Source organism: Nerophis ophidion, linkage group LG11 (assembly GCF_033978795.1).
Source record: "Nerophis ophidion isolate RoL-2023_Sa linkage group LG11, RoL_Noph_v1.0, whole genome shotgun sequence".
Classification (NCBI taxonomy): domain Eukaryota; kingdom Metazoa; phylum Chordata; class Actinopteri; order Syngnathiformes; family Syngnathidae; genus Nerophis; species Nerophis ophidion.
This window is the reverse complement of record NC_084621.1, coordinates 21,555,042-21,580,184: the sequence shown is the minus strand read 5'-3', so window position 1 is coordinate 21,580,184 and position 25,143 is coordinate 21,555,042. Positions and strand designations below refer to the sequence as shown.

General features: G+C 38.3%; 15 non-coding genes across 15 annotated transcripts; 9 read left to right on the top strand and 6 right to left on the bottom strand.

Annotated features, from left to right (window-relative positions):
• Positions 1 to 3,014: 3,014 nt before the first annotated feature.
• trnap-ugg (transfer RNA proline (anticodon UGG)) lies at positions 3,015 to 3,086 on the top strand. Its single transcript has one exon. It is a non-coding gene; the product is annotated as a tRNA-Pro (tRNA).
• An 822-nt stretch (positions 3,087 to 3,908) lies between these two features.
• On the bottom strand, positions 3,909 to 3,980 carry trnaq-cug (transfer RNA glutamine (anticodon CUG)). The gene has a single exon. It is a non-coding gene; the product is annotated as a tRNA-Gln (tRNA).
• A 671-nt stretch (positions 3,981 to 4,651) lies between these two features.
• trnaq-uug (transfer RNA glutamine (anticodon UUG)) lies at positions 4,652 to 4,723 on the bottom strand. The gene has a single exon. It is a non-coding gene; the product is annotated as a tRNA-Gln (tRNA).
• A 2,013-nt stretch (positions 4,724 to 6,736) lies between these two features.
• Positions 6,737 to 6,808, top strand: trnap-cgg (transfer RNA proline (anticodon CGG)). The gene has a single exon. It is a non-coding gene; the product is annotated as a tRNA-Pro (tRNA).
• Positions 6,809 to 8,064: 1,256 nt separating this feature from the next.
• Positions 8,065 to 8,136, bottom strand: trnaq-uug (transfer RNA glutamine (anticodon UUG)). Its single transcript has one exon. It is a non-coding gene; the product is annotated as a tRNA-Gln (tRNA).
• Positions 8,137 to 13,981: 5,845 nt separating this feature from the next.
• trnaq-uug (transfer RNA glutamine (anticodon UUG)) lies at positions 13,982 to 14,053 on the top strand. The gene has a single exon. It is a non-coding gene; the product is annotated as a tRNA-Gln (tRNA).
• Positions 14,054 to 14,343: 290 nt separating this feature from the next.
• Positions 14,344 to 14,415, bottom strand: trnaq-cug (transfer RNA glutamine (anticodon CUG)). Its single transcript has one exon. It is a non-coding gene; the product is annotated as a tRNA-Gln (tRNA).
• A 2,265-nt stretch (positions 14,416 to 16,680) lies between these two features.
• trnaq-cug (transfer RNA glutamine (anticodon CUG)) lies at positions 16,681 to 16,752 on the top strand. The gene has a single exon. It is a non-coding gene; the product is annotated as a tRNA-Gln (tRNA).
• A 2,248-nt stretch (positions 16,753 to 19,000) lies between these two features.
• On the bottom strand, positions 19,001 to 19,072 carry trnaq-uug (transfer RNA glutamine (anticodon UUG)). The gene has a single exon. It is a non-coding gene; the product is annotated as a tRNA-Gln (tRNA).
• A 183-nt stretch (positions 19,073 to 19,255) lies between these two features.
• On the top strand, positions 19,256 to 19,327 carry trnap-cgg (transfer RNA proline (anticodon CGG)). The gene has a single exon. It is a non-coding gene; the product is annotated as a tRNA-Pro (tRNA).
• Positions 19,328 to 19,858: 531 nt separating this feature from the next.
• trnaq-cug (transfer RNA glutamine (anticodon CUG)) lies at positions 19,859 to 19,930 on the top strand. Its single transcript has one exon. It is a non-coding gene; the product is annotated as a tRNA-Gln (tRNA).
• Positions 19,931 to 21,473: 1,543 nt separating this feature from the next.
• Positions 21,474 to 21,545, top strand: trnaq-uug (transfer RNA glutamine (anticodon UUG)). Its single transcript has one exon. It is a non-coding gene; the product is annotated as a tRNA-Gln (tRNA).
• Positions 21,546 to 21,901: 356 nt separating this feature from the next.
• Positions 21,902 to 21,973, bottom strand: trnaq-uug (transfer RNA glutamine (anticodon UUG)). The gene has a single exon. It is a non-coding gene; the product is annotated as a tRNA-Gln (tRNA).
• A 787-nt stretch (positions 21,974 to 22,760) lies between these two features.
• Positions 22,761 to 22,832, top strand: trnaq-uug (transfer RNA glutamine (anticodon UUG)). Its single transcript has one exon. It is a non-coding gene; the product is annotated as a tRNA-Gln (tRNA).
• Positions 22,833 to 23,583: 751 nt separating this feature from the next.
• On the top strand, positions 23,584 to 23,655 carry trnaq-uug (transfer RNA glutamine (anticodon UUG)). Its single transcript has one exon. It is a non-coding gene; the product is annotated as a tRNA-Gln (tRNA).
• The last annotated feature ends 1,488 nt before the right edge of the window (positions 23,656 to 25,143 follow it).

The window sequence follows — 25,143 nt, the reverse complement described above, 5'->3', positions numbered from 1 at the left end:
TCCCCACTCGTGCTGAGGGCAGCACGCCTGCGCAGCAACAAGCCTGTGGTCAATCAACAATCGACACACCTGAACTTGATGAAAGGGAGCGGCATAAAGACCAGCAGACCCAAGGAACCTTTGCCAGAACGTCGCTAACCTTCCCGTAAGCTTCACGTCTGGCATCCCCTTCCCCGTGATTTCCTCACCTTTGCTTTGCTCTCTCTCTGTGTATCCCTGGTTCATGTCTCTTTGTGTGTTCACAGTGACTCCCCTGCCTTCCGTGATCAAGCCTTGTCCTTCGACATCCAACCGGATTCCTGACTGCCCTCCTCGATCCACGACCTCCCTGCTCGGACCCAGACTACACTGCCTCGCTCCTCCCCACGACCCATTGCCTGTCCACGAACTGCCTCTTCGTCTTGCCCCACGTGATTCGACGAAAGATTACAACCAACACTCACAGACAACAACCCTGGGTAACATTTACATTATTAATATTACACATAGTCACACTCATTCACTTAGAGTAGCATACACATGTCATATATTTATCAAAGGTTTAAAATAAACCTTGAAAGAACCGCAGTTCTGTCCTGGTTGTCGCCTCCTTCCCTTTGAACATAACAATAGTGGATCTAACATAATGGTGAGAGTCCAGTTCATAGTGGATCTAACATAATAATGAGAGTCCAGTCCATAGTGGATCTAACATAATAGTTTGAGAGTCCAGTCCATAGTGGATCTAACATAATAGTGTGAGGGTCCAGTCCATAGTGGATCTAACATAATAGTGTGAGAGTCCAGTCCATAGTGGATCTAACATAATGGTGAGAGTCCAGTCCATAGTGGATCTAACATAATAGTTTGAGAGTCCAGTCCATAGTGGATCTAACATAACGGTGAGAGTCCAGTCCATAGTGGATCTAACATAATGGTGAGAGTCCAGTCCATAGTGGATCTAACATAATGGTGAGAGTCCAGTCCATAGTGGATCTAACAGGACAGTGAGAGTCCAGTCCATAGTGGATCTAACATCATAGTGAGAGTACAGTCCATAGTGGATCTAACATAACGGTGAGAGTCCAGTCCATAGTGGATCTAAAATAATAGTGAGAGTCCAGTCCATAGTGGATCTAACATAACGGTGAGAGTCCAGTCCATAGTGGATCTAACATAATGGTGAGAGTCCAGTCCATAGTGGATCTAACATGACAGTGAGAGTCCAGTCCATAGTGGATCTAACATAATAGTGAGAGTCCAGTCCATAGTGGATCTAACATAATAGTGTGAGAGTCCAGTCCGTAGTGGATCTAACATAATAATGAGAGTCCAGTCCATAGTGGATCTTACATAATAGTTTGAGAGTCCAGTCCATAGTGGATCTAACATAATAATGAGACTCCATTCCATAGTGGATCTAACATAATAGTGTGAGGGTCCAGTCCATAGTGGATCTAACATAATAGTGTGAGAGTCCAGTCCATAGTGGATCTAACATAGTAGTGAGAGTACAGTCCAGAGTGGTATCTAACATAATAATGTGAGAGTCCAGTCCGTAGTGGATCCAACCTAATAGTGAGAGTCCAGTCCAGAGTGGATCTAACATAATAGTGAGAGTCCAGTCCATAGTGGATCCAACATAATAGTGAGAGTCCAGTCCATAGTGGATCTAACACAATAGTGAGAGTCCAGTCCATAGTGGATCTAACATAATAGTGAGAGTCCAGTCCATAGGGGATCTAACATAATAGTGTGAGAGTCCAGTCCATAGTGGATCTAACATAATAGTTTGAGAGTCCAGTCCATAGTGCATCTAACATAATAGTGTGAGAGTCCAGTCCATAGTGGATCTAACATAATAGTTTGAGAGTCCAGTCCATAGTGGATCTAACATAATAGTGTGACAGTCCAATCCATAGTGAAACTAACCTAATAGTGCGAGGGTCCAGTCCATAGTGGAATTAACATAATAGTGTGAGAGTACAGTCCATAGTGGATCTAACATAATAATGTGAGAGTCCAGTCCATAGTGGATCTAACATAGTAGTGAGAGTAGAGTCCAGAGTGGTATCTAATATAATAATGTGAGAGTCCAGTCCGTAGTGGATCTAACATAATAGTGAGAGTCCAGTCCATAGTGGATCTAACATAATGGTGAGAGTCCAGTCCATAGTGGATCTAACATAATAGTGAGAGTCCAGTCCATAGCGGATCTAACATAATATTGTGAGTCCAGTCCATAGTGGATCTAACGTTAAGGTGAGAGTCTAGTCCATAGTGGATCTAACATAATAGTGTGAGAGTCCAGTCCATAGTGGATCTAACATAATAGTGTGACAGTCCAATCCATAGTGAAACTAACCTAATAGTGCGAGGGTCCAGTCCATAGTGGAATTAACATAATAGTGTGAGAGTACAGTCCATAGTGGATCTAACATAATAATGTGAGAGTCCAGCCCATAGTGGATCTAACATAGTAGTGAGAGTAGAGTCCAGAGTGGTATCTAATATAATAATGTGAGAGTCCAGTCCGTAGTGGATCTAACATAATAGTGAGAGTCCAGTCCATAGTGGATCTAACATAATGGTGAGAGTCCAGTCCATAGTGGATCTAACATAATAGTGAGAGTCCAGTCCATAGCGGATCTAACATAATATTGTGAGTCCAGTCCATAGTGGATCTAACGTTAAGGTGAGAGTCTAGTCCATAGTGGATCTAACATAATAGTGTGAGAGTCCAGTCCATAGTGCATTTAAAGTAATAGTGAGAGTCCATTAAAATAAACACAGTGAAATTACTGAACAATTTGCTTCTTTAATAGTACAAGTTTGTTCCACCAAGACTTGAGCTTGGATCACTGGCTCCAAAGTCCAGAGTGCTAACCATTACACCATGGAACCTGTTTATAGATCTGAATTATCCTGCAGTAAAGAGTACCTGATTGGATAAAACAGATTTAGTTTGACATGTTTTCATGAAAATGGTAGTAAATAAAACGGTTGGTTAAAAGCTTACCACAAAATATATGCAGGGCTTGTTGGTCTAGTGGTATGATTCTCGCTTTGGGTGTGAGAGGTCCTGAGTTCAATTCCCAGACAAGCCCTCATGTTTTAATCATAACTTTTTTCCTCATACACACAGTTGTCGTTACATTTATGACTTTAGACTTGATTTTATCAATGTTTTCAAACAACAACCACTCAAGGGATCAGTAACAGTGGTACCTAAATGTATGACCACAGTTTGTTCTAGGACTGAGTTGGTAACCCTTAGTTCATCTATGTATGAAAATGTCAGTGAAACTAAATATGTGTTAAAAGTGCATTAAGGTAACCAAGATTTAAATTTAGTCCCCTATTAAAATCTCACATTGCATGAGTTTTGTTGGAAGGACTTTTTTGTTGTCAACATAGGATTTTCGCGGAAGGTGAGAGACGCCCTGTGTTGAAATCCTGCACAAACGCCGAAGTTTTTAAGTCCTGTTTTCAGTCACTACTTTATTCCTTGTACGATCCAAACAGGTACTGTGTACTGTAGGATCACATAGTTTTAAAGGTATATTTACAGGTTCCATGGTGTAATGGTTAGCACTCTGGACTCTGAATCCAGTGATCCGAGTTTGAGTCTTGGTGAAAGCTTCTTTGAACAGTATCATCTCCATTTGACAGATCTCCAAGGAAAAATGTGTTTATTTAATTCTGCCTAAAAGTACCATGTTGTACTCCAGTTCCAAATTGTGCTATTTCTATGTTTACAAGTCCTGTTTTTGTCACAAAAATGTTGCTTCGTAGACGTAGTTGTCTTTACATTTCTGTCTTTAGAATTAATTGTTTTCAGATATCACACACTGAAGTGATCCATACAAATGTATTAAATCAATTACAGCAGTATTACTGAAAAATGTGTCACTTAAATTACTGCAAGTTGGTTCCACCAAGACTTGAACTTGGATCACTGGATTCAGAGTCCAGAGTGCTAACCATTACACCATGGAACCTGTAGTAAAGAGTACTTGATTGAATATAACAGATTTTGTTTGACATTTTTTCATGAAAATGGTAGTAAATTAAAAATCCGAGACAGAAGTACGCTTCAAGCTGACTACTATCCAGCAGGTTAGATTTTGACTGTGAACTTAATTTTGAACTTGTATTTCTTTTTTTCTGACGGCACACACTCAAGGAATCAATGAAAACTATCAAATCCATTAAAACCCTAAATTTGACTATTTTTTTCAAACATCACACACTCAAAGGGATCCGTAATCCATTTACTACCACTTATTCCCTTTGTGGTCGCTGGAGCCCATCTCAGCTACAATCTGGTTGAAGGCGGTGTACACCCTGGACAAGTCGCCACCTCATCGCAGGGCTAACAAAGACAGACAGACAACATTTACACACTAGGGCCAATTTAGTGTTGCCAATCAACTTATCAACAGGTGAATGTCTTTGGCGATGAGAGGAAGCCGGAGTACCCGGAGGGAACCCACGCAGTCACGGGGAGGACATGCAAACTCCACACGGAAAGATCACAAGCCCAGGATTGAACCAAGGACTACTCAGGACCTTCGTAGTGTGAGGCAGACGCACTAACCCTTCTGCCACCATCCATAATGATCTATCAATTTACATGGTATTCTTAAATTGCCACTTAAAAACTGCGAGTTGGTTCCACCAAGACTTGAACTTGGATCACCGGATTCAAAGTCCAGAGTGCTAACCATTGCAACATGGAACCTGCAAAGCCACAGGTAAAATAAAGTGATCCAACATTAAACAGTATTGATGACATTTAAAAGATTCTCATTGACTTCTTGATACGATTGATTACTTGTCTCTGGCCCCCTGCCTGCGAGAGGCAATGATGAGAGGTATAGCAGATTAGTCTCGCTTAACAAGTGGCCGGCTAGTTGATGAAGAGAACAGGGACTAACGTTTATTGATAATTGGCCCTCTTTCTGGGGCAAACCGGGTTTGCTTAAGAGGGACATCCTTCACTCTAACCGAGAAGGCACCATCACTCTATCTAGAAACATAGATCACTGGTTAAGTGACACTTGACTAACTTAACTAGAGCAAGCTTGGAGCACAGGCAATTACAGTGTCTGTTAGTCCGGGTGAGGAGTCAGTTAAGCTAGAACTAACCAGTAATAGGCTGAACAATTCCTGCACACAAAGCATTTCTCCTAGAATAGTACACAACTCACATAATGTTTTTTTTTCTGTAGTGACTGTGCCAGAGGTGAACATGTATTCTCCTGTGGTGGTAAATTATGACGCATTCAATCGATCGCAACACAAAGCAGATCATCTCAAGATCCCCATCAGATCAATTCCTTGATGTAATAGAAATTATTTAGGGCGTGTTACACAAAATAAACGTAACATTATTAATATCACGACTCGTACTACAGTGGTATCTAAACTTCTGACCAGAGTTTGTTCTAGAACTGAGCTGGTAACTCTTAGTTCATTTAAGTATGAACATATCAGTGAATCTAAATGTGTTGAAATTCCAAAAAGGTAGCCAAGTTTTAGATTGTGTCCCCTATTAAAATCTCAGAATTCATGAGTTTTGTTGGAACGTCTTGTTCCGCGGCTTGTTAAAATAAACATCCATTAAAGCCAATCAAGTACTGTGAACTGCAGGATATTTTGGTTCTATGGTGCATATACAGGTTCCACGGCACTCTGGACTCTGAATCCAGTGATCCAAGTTCAAGTCTTGGTGGAACCTTCTTGTAACATCAGAGTGGTTAGTGTTCACTAAAACCTCCATTTAAAAGTTACATGCATGAAAAAAAGATTGCCTTTTAATTTCGCCTAAAAGTACAATTTTTTAGTGCACTTTCAAATTGCGCTCTTTTTATGTTCATAAAGTCCCGTTTTTAGTCACAAATTGTTCCTTCGTACACAAAATTGTGGTTACATTTGTGACTTTAGTCATGATTGTGACCATTTTTTTCGGACATCACACACTCAAGGGATTAATAAAAACATATTGTTGCGTCTTCCCAGTATTCCCTCCCAGGGAATCTAACTTACTGGTCTATCCCAAGTTCTTTCGATGACATATATGCTGAGTAAGAAGGACCATCAAGACAGAATAGGAATATTAATAAGTTTTACTGAAGCTTCAGGAGACCAGCCCACATCAATACAGTCATACCGTCATCTCGGGATGGTCTAAAATTCCAACGGAGAGAAACTACTTCTTAAATCGGAAAGTAGTCCCCCCCAGAAAGGAATGCCCTCCCTCCCCCAACACTGATCAGATAAAGAGGGAGATGTATCCCTTTCACATTCCAATGACTAAAACAATACAGACTTTTGTAGATAAAGAGAAACTGGTATACAGAATATATATTGAAAAGTACTAGCTGATCAAAAGATGACTATGAATAAATAAAGGACTCTTAAACTTATATGAATTATCCACACTATTTGACCAATACCAGTATTTTTAAGATTACCATATTACTTTAATTGATGCAAATTGTTTCCACCAAGACTTGAACTTGAATTACTGGATTCAAAGTCCAAAGTGCTAACCATTACACCATGGAACCTGTACCTAAATCAAAATTATTCTGCATTAAAGAGTACTTGATTGGATATAACAGATTTTGCTTGACATTGTTCATGAAAATGGTAGTAAATTAAAATGCTGGTTAAAAATTCACCACAACATTTCAGATTGTGTCCCCTAATTCCATTTTTCATGAGATTAGTTGGACAGGTGTGTATGCAGGGCTTGTTGGTCTAGTCGTATGATTCTCGCTTCGGGTGCGAGAGGTCCCGGGTTCAATTCCCGGACAAGCCCTCTTTAGTAATTCTTTTTGCAATCATAACTTTTTTCCTCATACACGCAGATGTCATTGTATTTGTGACCTTAGACTTGATTTTAACATATTTTTTCAAACATCAAGGGATCAATAACAGTGGTACCTAACTGTATGACCACAGTTTATTGGTTAGCACTCTGGACTCTGAATCCAGTGATCCGAGTTTGAGTGTTGGTTAAACCTTCTTTGAACAGTATCATCTCCATTTGACAGATCTCCAAGGAAAAATTAGTTTATTTAATTCTGCCTAAAAGTACCATGTTGTACTCCAGTTCCAAATTGTGCTATTTATATGTTTACAAGTCTTGTTTTTGTCACAAAAATGTTCCTTCGTACACATAGTTGTCTTTACATTTCTGTCTTTAGAATTTAATTTTTCAGATATCACACACTGGAGTGATCCATACAAATGTATTAAATCAATTACAGCAGTATTTCTGAAAAATGTGTCACTTAAATTACTGCAAGTTGGTTCCACCAAGACTTGAACATGGATCACTGGATTCAGAGTCCAGAGTTCTAACCATTACACCATGGAACCTGTATATAAGTTCAAATTATCCTGCAGTAAAGAGTACTTGATTGGATATAACAGATTTTGTTTGACATTTTTTCATGAAAATGGTAGTAAATAAAAAATCCGAGACAGAAGTACGCTTCAAGCTGACGACTATCCAGCAGGTTAGATTTTGACTGTGAACTTAATTTTGAACTTGTATTTATTTTTTTCTGACGGCACACACTCAAGGAATCAATGAAAACTATCAAATCTATTAAAACCCTAAATTTGACTATTTTTTTCAAACATCACACACTCAAAGGGATCCATAATCCATTTACTACCACTTATTCCCTTTGTGCTCGCAGGAGCCCATCTCAGCTACAATCTGGTTGAAGGCGGTGTACACCCTGGACAAGTCGCCACCTCATCGCAGGGCTAACAAAGAAGGACAGACAACATTCACACACTGGGGCCAATTTAGTGTTGCCAATCAACTTATCAACAGGTGAATGTCTTTGGCGATGAGAGGAAGCCGGAGTACCTGGAGGGAACCCACGCAGTCACGGGGAGGACATGCAAACTCCACACGGAAAGATCACAAGCCCAGGATTGAACCAAGGAATACTCAGGACCTTCGTAGTGTGAGGCAGACGCACTAACCCTTCTGCCACCATCCATAATGATCTATCAATTTACATGGTATTCTTAAATTGCCACTTAAAAACTGCGAGTTGGTTCCACCAAGACTTGAACTTGGATCACCGGATTCAAAGTCCAGAGTGCTAACCATTGCACCTTGGAACCTGCAAAGCCACAGGTAAAATAAAGTGATCCAACATTAAACAGAATTGATGACATTTAAAAGATTCTCATTGACTTCTTGATACGATTGATTACTTGTCTCTGGCCCCCTGCCTGCGAGAGGCAACGATGAGAGGTATAGCAGATTATTTTCGCTTGACAAGTGGCCGGCTAGTTGATGTAGAAAACAGGGACTAACGTTTATTGATAATTGGCCCTCTTTCTGGGGCAAACCGGGTTTGCTTAAGAGGGACATCCTTCACTCTAACCGAGAAGGCACCATCACTCTATCTAGAAACATAGATCACTGGTTAAGTCACACTTGACTAACTACACTAGAGCAAGCTTGGACACAGGCAATTACAGTGTCTGTTAGTCCGGCTGAGGAGTCAGTTAAGCTAGAACTAACCAGTAATAGGCTGAACAATTCCTGCACACAAAGCATTTTTCCTAGAATAGTACACAACTCACATAATGTTTTTTTCTGTAGTGACTGTGCCAGAGGTGAACATGTATTCTACTGAGGTGGCAAATTATGACGCATTCAATCGATCGCAACACAAAGCAGATCATCTCAAGATCCCCATCATATCAATTCCTTGATGTAATCGAAATTATTTAGGGCGTATTACACAAAATAAACTAAACATTATTAATAACACTACTCGTACTACAGTGGTATCTAAACTTCTGACCAGAGTTTGTTCTAGAACTGAGCTGGTAATTCTTAGTTCATTTAAGTATGAAAATATCAGTGAATCTAAATGTGTTGAAATTCCAAAAAGGTAGCCAAGTTTCAGATTGTGTCCCCTATTAAAATCTCAGAATTCATGAGTTTTGTTGGAAAGTCTTGTTCCGCGGCTTGTTAAAATAAACATCCATTAAAGCCAATCAAGTACTGTGAACTGCAGGATAATTTGGTTTTATGGTGCATATACAGGTTCCACGGCACTCTGGACTCTGAATCCAGTGATCCAAGTTCAAGTCTTGGTGGAACCTTCTTGTAACATCAGAGTGGTTAGTGTTCACTAAGACCTCCATTTAAAAGTTGCATGCATGAAAAAAAGATTGCCTTTTAATTTCGCCTAAAAGTAAAATTTTTTAGTGCACTTTCAAATCGCGCTCTTTTTATGTTCATAAAGTCCCGTTTTTAGTCACAAATTGTTCCTTCGTACACAAAATTGTGGTTACATTTGTGACTTTAGTAATGATTTTGACCATTTTTTTCGGACATCACACACTCAAGGGATTAATAAAAACATATGTTTGCATCTTCCCAGTATTCCCTCCCAGGGAATCTAACTTACTGGTCTATCCCAAGTTCTTTTGATGACATATATGCTGAGTAAGAAGTACCATCAAGACAGAATAGGAATATTAATAAGTTTTACTGAAGCTTCAGGAGACCAGCCCACATCAATACAGTCATACCGTCATCTCGGGATGGTCTAAAATTCAAACGGAAAGAAATACTTCTTAAATCGGAATGTAGTCCCCCCTAGAAAGGAATGCCCTCCCTCCCCCAACACTGATCAGATAAAGAGGGGGATGTATCCCTTTCACATTCCAATGACTAAAACAATACAGACTTTTGTAGATAAAGAGAAACTGGTATACAGAATATATATTGAAAAGTACTAGCTAATTAAAAGATGACTATGAATAAATAAAGGACTCTTAAACTTATATGAATTATCCACACTACTCGATCAATACCAGTATTTTTAAGATTACCATACTACTTTAATTGATGCAAATTGGTTCCACCAAGACTTGAATTTGGATTACTGGATTCAAAGTCCAAAGTTATCCTGCATTAAAGAGTACTTGATTGGATATAACAGATTTTGCTTGATATTGTTCATGAAAATGGTAGTAAATTAAAATGTTGGTTAAAAGTTTGCCACAACATTTCAGATTGTGTCCCCTAATTCCATATTTCATGAGATTAGTTGGGCAGGGGGCTGCGCAGGGTTTGTTGGTCTAGTCGTATGATTCTCGCTTCGGGTGCGAGAGGTCCCGGGTTCAATTCCTGGACAAGCCCTCTTTAGTACTTCTTTTTGCAATCATAACTTTTTTCCTCATACACACAGTTGTCATTGTATTTGTGACTTTAGACTTGATTTTAACATATTTTTTCAAACATCAAGGGATCAATAACAGTGGTACCTAACTGTGTGACCACAGTTTATTCTAGGACTGAGCTGGTAACCCTTAGTTCATCATGTCAGTGAAATTAAGTATCTTAAAAACAGCAACAAGATAAAAGAGTTTCAGAAAGTGTCCCTTATTAATACCTCACATTTCATTGAATTTGTCGGAAAATCTTGTTTCAACATGTATTTATATACATGCAGTGATGGCCAGTAACAAGCTAAATGTAGCTAAGCTACGTAGCTCAACTACATTTTTCACGAGCTTGGCAGTTTCTTAGCACATTTTTTTAAGAGTAGCTTTTCCTGTACCTTAGTTACTTTTAGACCCATATAGCGAGGTAGTTTACATCAAAGCTACATAGAAAGGAGATGAGAGAGAGAACGTACGGAGAAAATACAATGACCTAGATGATTGAGAACATCCATACGTTTGGAGAAAATCCATGATGATTGGCAAAGGTTAGGGTGAAACATTACAGACGGGCCAATCAGAGGCAAGATAACCTCGCAAGCAAAATCATAACAGACATGTCACATGATGACGAGAGAGTCCGAGACACAGGGACGCTTCAAGCTGACGACTCTCTCCGCAGGTTCGATTTTTGACTGTGACCTTAATTTTGAACTTATATTCAACACATATTCAGATTCACTGACATTTTCATACTTAAATGAACTAAGAGTTACCAGCTCCTACCAGCTTCTAGAACAAACTCTGGTCAGAATTTTAGATACAACTGTAGTACGAGTAGTGATATAAATATTGTTATGTTTATCTTGTGTAATACGTGTTAAACAATTTTGATCACATCTAGGAATTTATATGATGGGGATCTTGAGATTATTTGCTTGGTATTGTGATCGATTGAACGTGTCATAATTTGCCACCTCAATAGAATGCATTTTCACCTCTGGCACAGTTACTACAGAAAAAAAACAATTTGTGAGTTGTGTACTATTCTAGGAGATGTGCTTTGTGTGCAGGAATTGTTCAGTGCTGGTTAGTTCTATCTTAAAGGGGAACATTATCACCAGACCTATGTAATTGTCAATATATACCTTTATGTTGCAGAAAAAAAACATTTGTTTTTTTAACCGATTTCCGAACTCTCAATGGGTAAATTTTGGCGAATTAAACGCCTTTCTATTATTCGCTCTCGGCACGATGACGTCAATCAATCCGCCATTTTCTCAAACACATTACAAACACCGAGTCATCCATCCATACATTTCCTACCACTTATTCCCTTTCGGGGTCGCGGCGGGCGCTGGCGCCTATCTCAGCTACAATCGGGCGGAAGGCGGGGTACACCCTGGACAAGTCGCCACCTCATCGCAGGGCCCACACAGATAGACGGACAACATTCACACTCACATTCACACACTAGGGCCAATTTTTAGTATTGCCAATCAACCTATCCCCAGGTGCATGTCTTTGGAAGTGGGAGGAAGCCGGAGTACCCGGAGGGAACCCACGCATTCACGGGGAGAACATGCAAACTCCACACAGAAAGATCCCGAGCCTGGATTTGAACCCAGGACTGCAGGACCTTCGTATTGTGAGGCAGATGCACTAACCCCTCTTCCACCGTGAAGCCCAACACCGAGTCGAATCAGCTCAATTATTTTTCGTTTTTTCGACTGTTTTCCGTACCTTGGAGACATCATGCCTCGTCGATGTGTTGTCGGAGGGTGTAACAACACGATCAGGGACGGATTCAAGTTGATTTACGTGGAGTGTGCATCGATTACCACGGCATGCTAATCGATGCTAACATGCTATTCAGGCTAGCTGTATGTACTGTATGTACGGCGATGCTACGACAGAGATGGCACAGAGAAACGTGTGGATATCCTGCGACAATCAAAGCAGATGCATTTCCAACGATAAAGTCAACGAAATCACAAAGGTGAGTTTTGTTGATGTTATTGACTTGTGTGCTAATCAGACATATTTGGTCGCGGCATGACTGCCAGCTAATCGATGCTAACATGCTATTTAGGCTAGCTGTATGTACATTTGTAGCTATATTTGCATCCAGCCTTTCCCTCCACCCACATTTAATGCCAAACAAACACTTACCAATCGACAGATTTAAGTTGCTCCAGTGGTCTGGTCAAAAGATGCAATCGTTGGTTGGAAGGCGATCGCCGAATAGCTTCAATAGCTATTCGCTCAATAGCTTCAGTTTCTTCTTCAATTTCGTTTTCTATATCTGCATCCACACTCCAACCATCTGTTTCAATACATGCGTAATTTGTTGAATCGCCTAAGCCGCTGAAATCCGAGTCTGAATCCGAGCTAATGTCGCTATATCTTGCTGTGCTATCCGTCATGTTGTTTGTATTGGTATCACTATGTGACGTCACAGGAAAATGGACGGTGGATTTACAGATAGCGAAAATCAGGCACTTTAAAGCCTTTTTTCGGGATATTCCATGATGGGTAAAATTTTTAAAAAAACTTCGAAAAATAAAATAACCCACTGGGAACTGATTTTTATTGGTTTTATCCCTTCTGAAATGGTGATAATGTTCCCCTTTAATTAACTCCTCACCTGGACTAACAGACACTGTAATTGCCTGTGTCCAAGCTTGCTCTAGTGTAGTTAGTCAAGTGTGACTTAACCAGTAATCTATGTTTCTAGATAGAGTGATGGTGCCTTCCCAGTTAGAGTGAAGGAGGTCCTTCTTAAGCAAACCCGGATTGCCCCAGAAAGAGATCCAATTATCAATAAACGTTAGTCCCTGTTCTCTACATCAACTAGCCAGCCACTTGTCAAGCGAAAATAATCTGCTATACCTCTCATCATTGCCTCTCGCAGGCAGGGGGCCAGAGACAAGTAATCAATCGTATCAAGAAGTCAATGAGAATCTTTTAAATGTCATCAATACTGTTTAATGTTGGATCACTTTATTTTACATGTACATTTACAGGTTCCATGGTGTAATGGGTAGCAGTCTGGACTTTGAATCCAGTGATCCAAGTTCAAGTTTTGGTGGAACCAACTCGCAGTTTTTAAGTGGCAACTTAAGAATACCATGTATATTGATAGATCATTATGGATGGCGTCTGCCTCACAATACAAAGGTCCTGAGTAGTACTTGGTTCAATCCAGGGCTGGGGATCTTTCTGTGGAGTTTGCCTGTCCTCCCCGTGACTGCGTGGGTTCCCTCTGGGTACTCCGGCTTCCTCCCACCTCCAAAGACATGCACCTGGGGATAGGTTGATTGGCAATACTAAATTGGCCCTAGTGTGTGAATGTGAGTGTGAATGTTGTCTGTCTATCTGTGTTGGCCCTGCTATGAGGTGGCGACTTGTCCAGGGTGTACCCTGATTGTAGCTGAGATAGGCTCCAGCGACCCTGAAGGGAATAAGTGGTAGTAAATGGATGGATGGATTATGGATCCCTTGAGTATGTGATGTTTGAAAAAAATGGTCAAATTTAGGGTTTGATTGGATTTGATAGATTGTCCTTGATTCCTTGAGTGTGTGCCGTCAGAAAAGAAGAAATAAACGTTCAAAATTAAGTTCACAGTCAAAAATCTAACCTGCGTTATAGTCGTAAGCTTGAAAAATTCCTCTGTCTCGGATTTTTAATTTACTACCATTTTCATGAAAAAATGTCAAACAAAATCTGTTAGATCCAATGAAGTACTCTTTACGGCAGGATAATATGGACTTTTATACGGGTTCCATGGTGTAATGGTTAGCACTCTGGACTTTGAATCCAGTGATCCAAGTTCATGTCTTGGTGGAACCAACTTGCAGTAATTTAAGCGGCACATTATTCAGTAATACTGCTGTAATTGATTTGATACATTTTTATGGATCACTTGAGTGTGTGATATCTGAAAAAAATGGTCAAAGTCAATTCTAGAGTCAGAAATGTAAAGACAACTATGTGTACAAAGGAACATTTTTGTGACTAAAAACAGGACTTTTAAACATATAAACAGCACAATTTGAAACTGGACTACAATATGGTACTTTTAGGCAGAATTAAGATGCTCTCGATTTTCCTTTCAAATGGAGATGATACTGAACATAAGAAGGTTCCACCAAGACTTGAACTTGGATCACTGGATTCAGAGTCCAGAGTGCTAACCATTACACCATGGAACCTGTAAATCTACATGTAAAACAATGTGATCCTACAGTACACAGTACTTGATTGGATTTGATAGATTGTCATTGATCCCTTGAGTGTGTGCCGTCAAAATACAAGTTTAAAATCAAGTTAAGAGTCAAAAATGGATGGTGTGTACAAGGTATAAAGTAGTGACTGAAAACAGGACTTAAAAACTTCGGCGTTTGTCCAGGATTTCAACACAGGGCGTCTCTCACCTTCCACGAAAATCCTATTTTGAGAACAAAAACTTATTACCAACAAAACTCATGCAAAGTGATATTTAAATAGGGGACTGAATTTAAATATTGATTACCTTATCGCACTTTTGACACATATTTAGTTTCACTGATATTTTCATACATAGATGAACTAAGGAATACCAGCTCAGTCCTAGAACAAACTGTGGTCATACATTTAGGTAACACTGTTACTGATCCCTTGAGTGGTTGTTGTTTGAAAACATTGCCCTGTAGTATAAAATACTACCGTGTTGTATAAAATACTACACGGTCTAGCTCCAGCCTATCTTGCCGATTGTATTGTACCGTATGTCCCGGCAAGATATCTGCGTTCAAAGGACTCTGGCTTATAAGTGATTCACAGAGCCCAAAAAAAGTCTGCGGGCTATAGAGCGTTTTCCATTCGGGCTCCAGTACTCTGGAATGCCCTGCCGGTAACAGTTCGAGATGTTACCTCAGTAGAAGCATTTACGTCCCATCTTAAAACGCATTTCTATACTCTAGCCTTTAAATAGACTCCCTTTTTAGACCAGTTGATCAGCCGTTTCTTTTCTTTTTCTCCTCTGTCCCCCTCTCCCTTATGGAGCGGGTCCGGTCCGGTGGCCATGGATGAAGTACTGGCTGTCCAGAGTCGGGACCCAAGGATGGACTGCTCGTCCAGAGTCGGGACCCAGGACGGACCGCTTGCCTGTGTATCGGTTGGGGACATCTCTGAGCTGCTGATCCGCCTCCGCTTGGGATGGTTTCCTGCTGGTTCCACTTTGGGTGGGACTCTCGCTGCTGTGTTGGTTCCACTTTGGACTGGACTCTCACGGTTATGTTAAATCCACTATGGATTGGACTTTCACAGTATCATGTTAGACCCGCTCGACATATATTGCTTTCGGTCCCCTGGTTGATTGATTGATTGATTGACTAAAATCAAGTTTAAAGTCATAAATGTAACGACAACAGTGTGTATGAGGAAGAAAGTTATGATTAAAAATTGGACTTAAAAACATTAGGGCTTGTCTGGGAATTGAACTTCTCGCACCTGAAGCAAGAATCATTCGTCTATACCAAAAAGCCCTGCATACATGGCGACCCAAATAATCTCATGAAATGTGAAAAATTGTCAAACTAAATCTGTTTTATCCAATCAAGTACTCTTTACTGCAGGATAATTCAGATTTATATACAGGTTCCATGGTGTAATGGTTAGCACTCTGGACTTTGAATCCAGTGATCCATTTTCAAGTCTTGGTGGAACCATCTTGTACTATTAGTGTTAAGTATGACCTCTCTTTGATCAGCGCATGCACGAAAAATGCAAATAATCTAAATTTAAGTGAAAAATACCTTCTTGGGACCCCTCTTTGAATGGTTTTCGATATGAGGTAATCTGATTTTGGATTCAAAGTACAAGCTTATAGTGCAGTTTAAAATTGTACTCATGTTTATGAGTCATGGTTTCATTCCTAACTTTTTCCCTTGTACACACAGTTGTCGTTACACTTGTGACTTTAGACATGATTTTGAACATTTTATGGGACTTCACACATTTAAGGGATCCAGAAAAATCTATTGAATTATAAACAGTTGTATTCCTGACCAACTTGCCAATTAAATAGTGCAAGATGGTTCCACTAAGACTTGAACTTGCATCACTGGATACAGAGTCCAGAGTGCTAACCATTACACCATGGAACCTGTGTATCTACAAGTAAATTAAAGTAATCAAACAGTACACAGTATTGATGAAATATACTAGTTTTTCATTGACACCTTGAGTGTAAGTTGTCAGGAAAATGGAGGGAAACATTTAAATCAAGTCTAAAGTAAAAAAGAAGAAAAAAAGACAAGACTTGTGACTGTATGTACGAGGGGAAAAGTCATTACTGAAAATAGTTATGTAAATTTGAACTCAAGGACTTGTCCAAGACCAACAAACTCGACAACAGAATTGCAGAACAAATATTATAAAATGTGAGATTTTAATAAAGGACACACTCTTTAAACCATGTTTTAAAATCTCATATAGGTTCCATGGTGTAATGGTTAGCACTCTGGACTCTGAATCCAGTAATCCAAGTTCAAGTCTTGGTGGAACCAACTTGCAGTATTTTAAGTGACACATTATTAAGTAATACTGGTGTTATTGATTTGATGTATTTTTATGGATCACTTGAGTGTGTGATATCGGAAAAAAATGGTCAAAATCAATTCTAAAGTCAGAAATGGAAAGACAACTATGTGTACGAAGGACTTTTAAACATATAAATAGCACAATTTGAAACCGGACTACAACATGGTACTTTTAGGCAGAATTAAGATGCACTCATTTACCTTGCAAAAAACTTTCAAATGGAGATGATACTGAACACTAAGCACGCCAATGTTCAAAGAAGGTTCAACCAAGACTTGAACTTGGATCACTGGACTCATTAGACCATCCCTAGATGACGGTATGACTGTATTGATGTGGGCTGGTCTCCTGAAGCTTCAGTAAAATGTGTTAATATTCCTATTCCGTCTTGATGGTCCTTCCTACTCAGCATATATGTCATCGAAAGAATTTGGGATTGACCAGTCATTTAGATTCCCTGGGAGGGAATACTGGGAAGACGCAACAACATGTTTGTAACATTACAGTGATTAGTGATCAGTATGGCCTCCATTTAATATTTTTTGCTTGAAACAGGGAATGAATTAAATGTGGATATGTGTTAAAAGTGCATTTTCAGATTGTGTCCCCTATTAAAAGATGTTTTTATTGTTTTGTTTGTTTTTTTAAAGACTTTGTTTTTCAGGGCTTTTTGGTTTAATAATGTGATTTTCGCTTTGCGTGTGAGGGATCCTGGATTCAATTCCCGAAAAAGCTCTTATGTTTGTAAGTCCTGTTTTTTAATAATAACTTTTTTTCCTCATACACACATTTGTTGTTTCATTTGTGATTTTTGACTTGATCTTGAACATTTTTTTTTGACATCACTCACTCATGAAATCCATACCCAAAGTTCAGACCAAGTTGCTTACACTCAGTTGGTTCCAATTAAACTTGAACTTGGATCACTGGATTCAAAGTCCGGAGTGCTAACCATTACACCATGGAACCTGTATGGCAAAGAAATTTGTCTGCAGTAGAGAGTACTTGATTGGGTATAACAGATTTTGTTTGATATGTTTTCATGAAAAAGGTATTAAATTAAAATGTTGGTTAAAAGTATACCACAAAATTCCAGATTGAGTCCCCTAATTTCACTTTTCATGAGATTAGTTGGGTAAAATTGAAAGCAATAATACACAAATCAATCCATCAAATCAAATCAAACCCTGTGTACTGTCAAACGCTTACCAGAATGTTTTAAATTGTGTCCCCTATTAAAGTTTCACATTTCCTGAGATTTGTTGGGCAAACATGTTGGAAGGGTTCGTTGAACTTAGACAAGTACTTCTGTTTATAATTCTTGTTGTCAGTCACACATTCTTCCCCTGTCTTCATATTTGTGATATGGAACTTTTCACCAATATTCCATACATCACACACTCAAGACATCAATTAAAATGGTCTGAAATTGAATACAGTTGTGTCTTAACTTACAAGCTCTATTTGTTCTAGGACTGAGGTCAACTGTACAAATGAGGAAAGAAGTGATGATTGAAGGACTTATAAACATAAACCCTTGTCCGGGAAATGAAGTGATGATCTCTTGAAACCCGAAGCGAGAATCATACGACTAGACCAACAAGCCCTGCATGCATATTTGCCCAACTAATCTCATGAAATGTGAATTTAGGGGACACGATCTAAAATGTTGTGGTAAGCTTTTAACCAACATTTTAATTTACTACCATTTTCATGAAAAAATGTCATACAAAATCTGTTATATCTAATCAAGTACTCTTTACTGTAGGATAATTCGGGGTAATATACAGGTTCCATGGTGGACTTTGAATCCAGTGATCCAAGTTCAGGGCTTGGTGGAACCAACTTGCACTATTCAAGTGGCAAGTTGTTCTATAATACAACTGTATTTAGTTTGATGGATTCTTCAGGATCCCTTAAATGTGTGAGGTCTCAAAAAATGTACAAAATGAAGTCTAAAGTGTCAAATGTAACAACAACTGTGTGTACGAGGGAAAAAGTTAGGAATGAAACCATGACTCATAAAAATATAAGAGTACAATTTGAACCTGCACTATAAGATTGTACTTTGAATCCAAAATCAGATTACTTCACATCGAAAACCATTCGAAGAGAAGTCACAAGAAAGTATTTTTCCTTTAAATTTAGATTATTTGCATTTTTCATGCATGCACTGATCAAAGAGAGGTCATACTAAACACTAATATTACAAGATGGTTCCACCAAGACTTGAACTTGGATCACTGGATTCAAAATCCAGACTGCTAACCATTACACCATGGAACCTATACATAAAGCTGAATTAACCTACGGTAAAGAGTACTTGATTGGATATAACGGATTTAGTTGGACAGTTTTTCATGAAAATGGAAGAAAAATAAAATTTTGGTTAAAAATTTGCCACAAAATTTCAGATTTCGTCCCTATATTTCACGTTTCTTGAGATGAATAGGGGAAAGCTGAATGCAGGGCTTGTTGGTCTAGTCGTATGATTCTCGCTTCGGGTGCGAGAGGTCTCGGGTTCAATTCCCGGACAAGCCCTCACGTTTTTAATCTTAATTTTCTACCTCATACACACAGTTGTCGTTACATTTTTGACTTTAGCAATGTTTTCAAACAACAACCACTCAAGTGATCAGTAACAGTGGTACCTAAATGTATGACCACAGTTTGTTCTAGGACTGAGCTGGTAACCCTTAGTTCATCTATGTATGAAAATGTCAGTGAAACTAAATATGTGTTAAAAGTGCATTAAGGTAACCAAGATTTAAATTCAGTCCCCTATTAAAATCTCACATTGCAAGAATTTTTTTGGAAAGGCTTTTTGTTCTCGTCATAGGATTCTCACGCAGGGTGAGAGACTCCCTGTGTTGAAATTCTGGACAAACGATGAAGTCTTCATGTCCTGTTTTCAGTCACTACTTTATACCTTGTACACATCCATTTTTGACTCTTAACTTGATTTCAAACTTAGATTTTGAGGGCACACACTCAAGGGATCAATGACAATCTATCAAATCCAATCAAGTACTGTGTACTGTAGGATCACATTGTTTTACATGTACTTTTGCAGGTTCCATGGTGTAATGGTTAGCACTCTGGACTCTGAATCCAGTGATCCAAGTTCAAGTCTTGGTGGAACCAACTTGAAACATTAGAGTGGTTAATGTTCAGAATTGTGTCTCTCTCATCAATGTATGCATGCAAATGTCTGACTTTTAACCAACATTTTTAATTCCTTTTGATTAATTCATGCATGAAAAAGGCAGTGAATCCAAAACTGGGTTGAAAGTGCAAATTTTGAACCCAGTTTCAGATTCATAAATCCTGTTTTCAATCATAGATCCGTCCCTCATACAAATTTGTTGTTACATTTGTGACTTGGTTTTAAACTTTTATTTCACTTTTCCAGAGGGCACATAATCAAGGGATCAATGAAAATCTACAAATTCAAATACAGTTGTTTCTTAATTTCCAAGCTCTATTTGTTCTAGGACTGATCTTGTAAGCCATTATTTCATTTGTGCATGAAGATGGTAGTGAATTTAAGTTTTAGTTTAAAGTGTAACACAATTTCAGATTGTGTCCCCTATTAACATCCATCCATTTTCTACCGCCTATTCCCTTTTTTGGGGTCGCTGGCGCCCATCTCAGCTACAATCGGGCGGAAGGCGGGGTACACCCTGGACAAGTCGCCACCTCATCGCAGCCCTATTAACATCTCACATTTTATGAGATCTGTTGGGTAATCCTGTTGCAGGGTTTGTTGGTCTTGGACAAGTCTTTGTGTTAAAATTGTGATTCCTGTTTTCAGTCATGACTTTTCCCCTCGTACACACAGTCGCAAGTCTTGTCTTTTTTTTAAACTTTAGACTTGATTTAAACGTTTCCCTCCATTTTCCTGACAACTTACACTCAAGGTGTCAATGAAAATCTCGTAATACATTTCATCAATACTGTGTACTGTTGGATCACTGTATTTTACATTTGTATATACATAGGTTCCATGGTGTAATGATTAGCACTCTGGACTTAGAATCCAGTGATTCAAGTCCAAGTCTTGGTGGAACCAACTTGCAGTCTTAAGTGGTAAATTAATTGGTACTATCACTATATAACAAAAGCATACGAGGGAAAAAGGAATGACTAAAAACAGGACTTAAAATTTAAGAGCTTGTCGAGGCTTCTCACACCAGAAGGTAAACTCAAACGACATTGCTTACTTGCCCTGCTTCAACATTTCCCATCAAAACTCATGAAATCTGAGACATAAAAAGGGGCCAAAATTAAAAATCTCGGTTTCCCTATTGCACTTTTAACACATATTTAGATTCACTGACATTTTCATACATAGATGAACTAAGGGTTACCAGCTCAGTCCTAGAACAAACTGTGGTCATAAATTTAGGTACCACTGTATTTGATCCCTTGAGTGTGTGTAATAGAAAAAATTTGCTAAAATCAAGTCTGAAGTCAGGAATGTAAAACAGCTATGTGTACAAGGAATAAAGCTTTGGTTAGGACTCATAAACATGAGGGCTCTTGCACCTAAATGTAAAATTAGGGAACGCGATCTGAAATTTTGTGGTAAATTTTTAATCAACGTTTTCATTAAAAAAATGTCAAACAAAATCTTTTATATCCAATCAAGTACTCTTTACAGTAGGATAACTCAGGTAAATTTACAGGTTCCATGGTGTAATGGTTAGCACTCTGGATTTTGAATCCAGTGATCCAATTTCAAGTCTTGGTGGAACCACTTTGCACTATTCAAGTGGCAAATTGTTCAATAATACAACAATATGTAGTTTGATAGGTTTATCTGGATCCCTTAAATGTGTGAGGTCTCATAAAATTGTCTAAAGTAACAAATGTAACAACAGTGTGTACGAGGCAAAAAGTTAGGAATGAAACCATGACTCATAAACATATAAGCATGCAATTTGAAACTGCACTTTAAGATTGTACTTTGAATCCAAAATCAGATTACTTCACATCAAAAACAATTCAAAGAGAGGTCCCAAGAAAGTATTTTTCACTTAAATTTAGATTATTAGCATTTTTCATGTATGCACTGATCAAAGAGAGGTCATACTAAACACTAATATAACAAGATGGTTCCACCAAGACTTGAACTTGGATCACTGGATTCAAAGTCCAGAGTGCTAATCATTACACCATGGAACCTGTACATTAAGCTGAATTAACCTGCATGAAACAGTACTTGATTGGCTATAACAGATTTAGTTTGACAGTTTTTCATGAAAATGGTAATAAATTAAATTTTGGTTAAAAGTTTACCACAAAATTTCAGATTTTGTCCCCTGATTTCACATTTCATGAGATTAGTTGGGTTCATTTGAATGCAGGGCTTGTTGGTCTAGTCGTATGATTATCGCTTCGAGTGCAAGAGGTACCGGGTTCAATTCCAAGACTAGCCCTTATGTTTTTAATCATAACTTTCTTCCTCATACACACAGTTGTCGTTACATTTTTGACTTTAGCAATGTTTTCAAACAACAACCACTCAAGGGATCAGTAACAGTGGTACCTAAATGTATGACCACAGTTTGTTCTAGGACTGAGCTGGTAACCCTTAGTTCATCTGTGTATGAAAATGTCACTGAAACTAAATATGTGTTAAAAGTGCATCAAGGTAACCAAGATTTAAATTCAGTCCCCTATTAAAATCTCACATTGCATGAGTTTTTTTGGAAAGGCTTTTTGTTCTCGTCATACGATTCTCACGCAGGGTGAGAGACGCCCTGTGTTGAAATCCTGGACAAAGGCCAAAGTCTTTATGTCCTGTTTTCAGTCACTAATTTATACCTTGTACACACATCCATTTTTGACTCTTAACTTGATTTCAAACTTGGATTTTGACGGCACACACTCAAGGGATCAATGACAATCTATCAAATCCAATCAAGTACTGTGTACTGTAGGATCACATTGTTTTACATGTACATTTACAGGTTTCATGGTGTAATGGTTAGCACTCTGGACTTTGAATCCAGTGATCCAAGTTCAAGTCTTGGTGGAACCATCGTGAAACATTACAGTGATTAGTGTTCAGCATTGCCTCTCTCATCAGTTTATGCATGCAAATGTCAGACTTTTAACAAACATTTTTAATTCATTTTGATTAATTCATGCATGAAAAAGGCAGTGAATCCAAAACTGGGTTAAAAGTAAGTTTGAACCCAGTTTCAGATTGTGTCCCCTATATGTTCATAAGTCCTGTTTTCAATCATGGATCCGTCCCTTCGTCCACACACTTGTTGTTACATTTGTGACTTTAGACTTGGTTTTAATCTTTTATTTCACTTTTCCAGAGGGCACATAATCAAGGGATCAATGAAAATCTACAAAATCAAATACAGTTTTTTCTTAATTTCCAAGCTCTATTTGTCCTAGGACTGATCTTGTAAACCATTATTTCATTTTGCATTAAGATGGTGGTGAATTAAAATTTTAGTTTAAAGTGTAATACAATTTCAGATTGTGTCCCCTATTAACATCTCACATTTTATGAGATATGTTGGGTAATCCTGTTGGAGGGTTTGTTGGTCTCGGACAAGTCCCCGTGTTAAAATTCTGATTCCTGTTTTCAGTCATGACTTTTCCCCTTGTACACACAGTCACAAGTATTGGTTTTTTTTTGCTTTGGACTTGATTTAAAACGTTTCCCTCCATTTTCCCGACAACTTACACTCAAGGTGTCAATGAAAATCTAGAAATAAGTTTCATCAATACTGTTTTCTGTTGGATCACTTTATTTTACTTGGTTATGTACAGGTTCCATGGTGTAATGGTTAGCACTCTGGACTTTGAATCCAGTGATCCAAGTTTAAGTCTTGGTGGAACCAACATGCAATAATTTAAGTGGTAAATTTTTCAGTATTATCACTATATAAGAAAAGTATATGAGGGAAAAAGTAATGACTAAAAACAGTACTTCAAATTTAACAGCTTGTAAAGGCCTTTCACACCCGAAGGGAGACTTAAAAGACATCTTCTACTTGCCCTGCATCAACATTTCCCAACAAAACTCATGAAATCTGAGACATAAAAAGGGGACTAAAATTAAAAATCTCGGTTTCCTTATTGCACTTTTAACCCATATTTAGTTTCACTGACATTTTCATACATAGATGAACTAAGGGTTACCAGCTCAGTCCTAGAACAAACTGTGGTCATACATTTAGGTACCACTGTTACTGATCCCTTGAGTGTGTGATGTTTGAAAAAATGGTTCAAATCAAGTCTAAAGTCACGAATGTAAGACAACTGTGTGTACGAGGAATACAGTTTTGGTTAGTACTCATAAACATGAGGGCTCTTGCACCCAAATGTAAAATTAGGGGACACGATCTGAAATTTTGTGGTAAACTTTTAATCAACAATTTCATTAAAAAAAGGTCAAACAAAATCTGTTTAATCCAATCAAGTACTCTTTACTGTAGGATAACTCAGTATAATATACAGGTTCCATGGTGTAATGGTTAGCACTGAACATGTTAGTGAAACCAAATATGTGTTAAAAGCACATTAAGGTACCGTATTGTTTGGTGTATAAGTCGCTCTGGAATATAAGTCGCACCCACCGAAAATGCAAAATAAAGAAGGAAAAAAACATGTATAAGTCGCATTAAAGTATAAGTCGCATTTTTTGGGGAAATGTATTTAAAAGAACCCCAACACCAAGAATAGACATTTGAAAGGCAATTTAAAATAAATAAAGAGTAGTGAACAACAGGCTGAATAAGTGTACGTTATATGACACATAAATAACCAACTGAGAAGGTGCCTGGTATGTTAACGTAACATATTATGGTAAGAGTCATTCAAATAACTATAACATATAGAACATGCTATACCTTTACCAAACTATCTGTCACTCCTAATTGATAAATCCCATGAAATCTTATACGTCTAGTCTCTTACGTGAATGAGCTACATAATATTATTTGATGTTTTACGGTAATGTGTTAATAATTTCACACATAAGTCGCTCCTGAGTATAAGTCGCACCCCCGGCCAAACTATGAAAAAGACTGTGATTTATAGTCCGAAAAATATAGTATGTGTGTGCGAGGGCAAAATTAATCACAGAAAACAGGACTTAAATACATAAGAGTTGGTCCGGTAATCGAACGAGGAATTTCTCACACCCTCAGCAAGAATTGTAGAGCAACAAACCCAGCTAGAATTCTTTATCAAAAAATGTCACTACAATAGGGGACACAACCTAAAACTTGGTTACCTAATTGCACTTTTAACACATATTTAGATTCACTGACAATTTCACTCTACAAAATAGTTTCTTAATTTACAAGCTTTGTTCGAGGACTGAT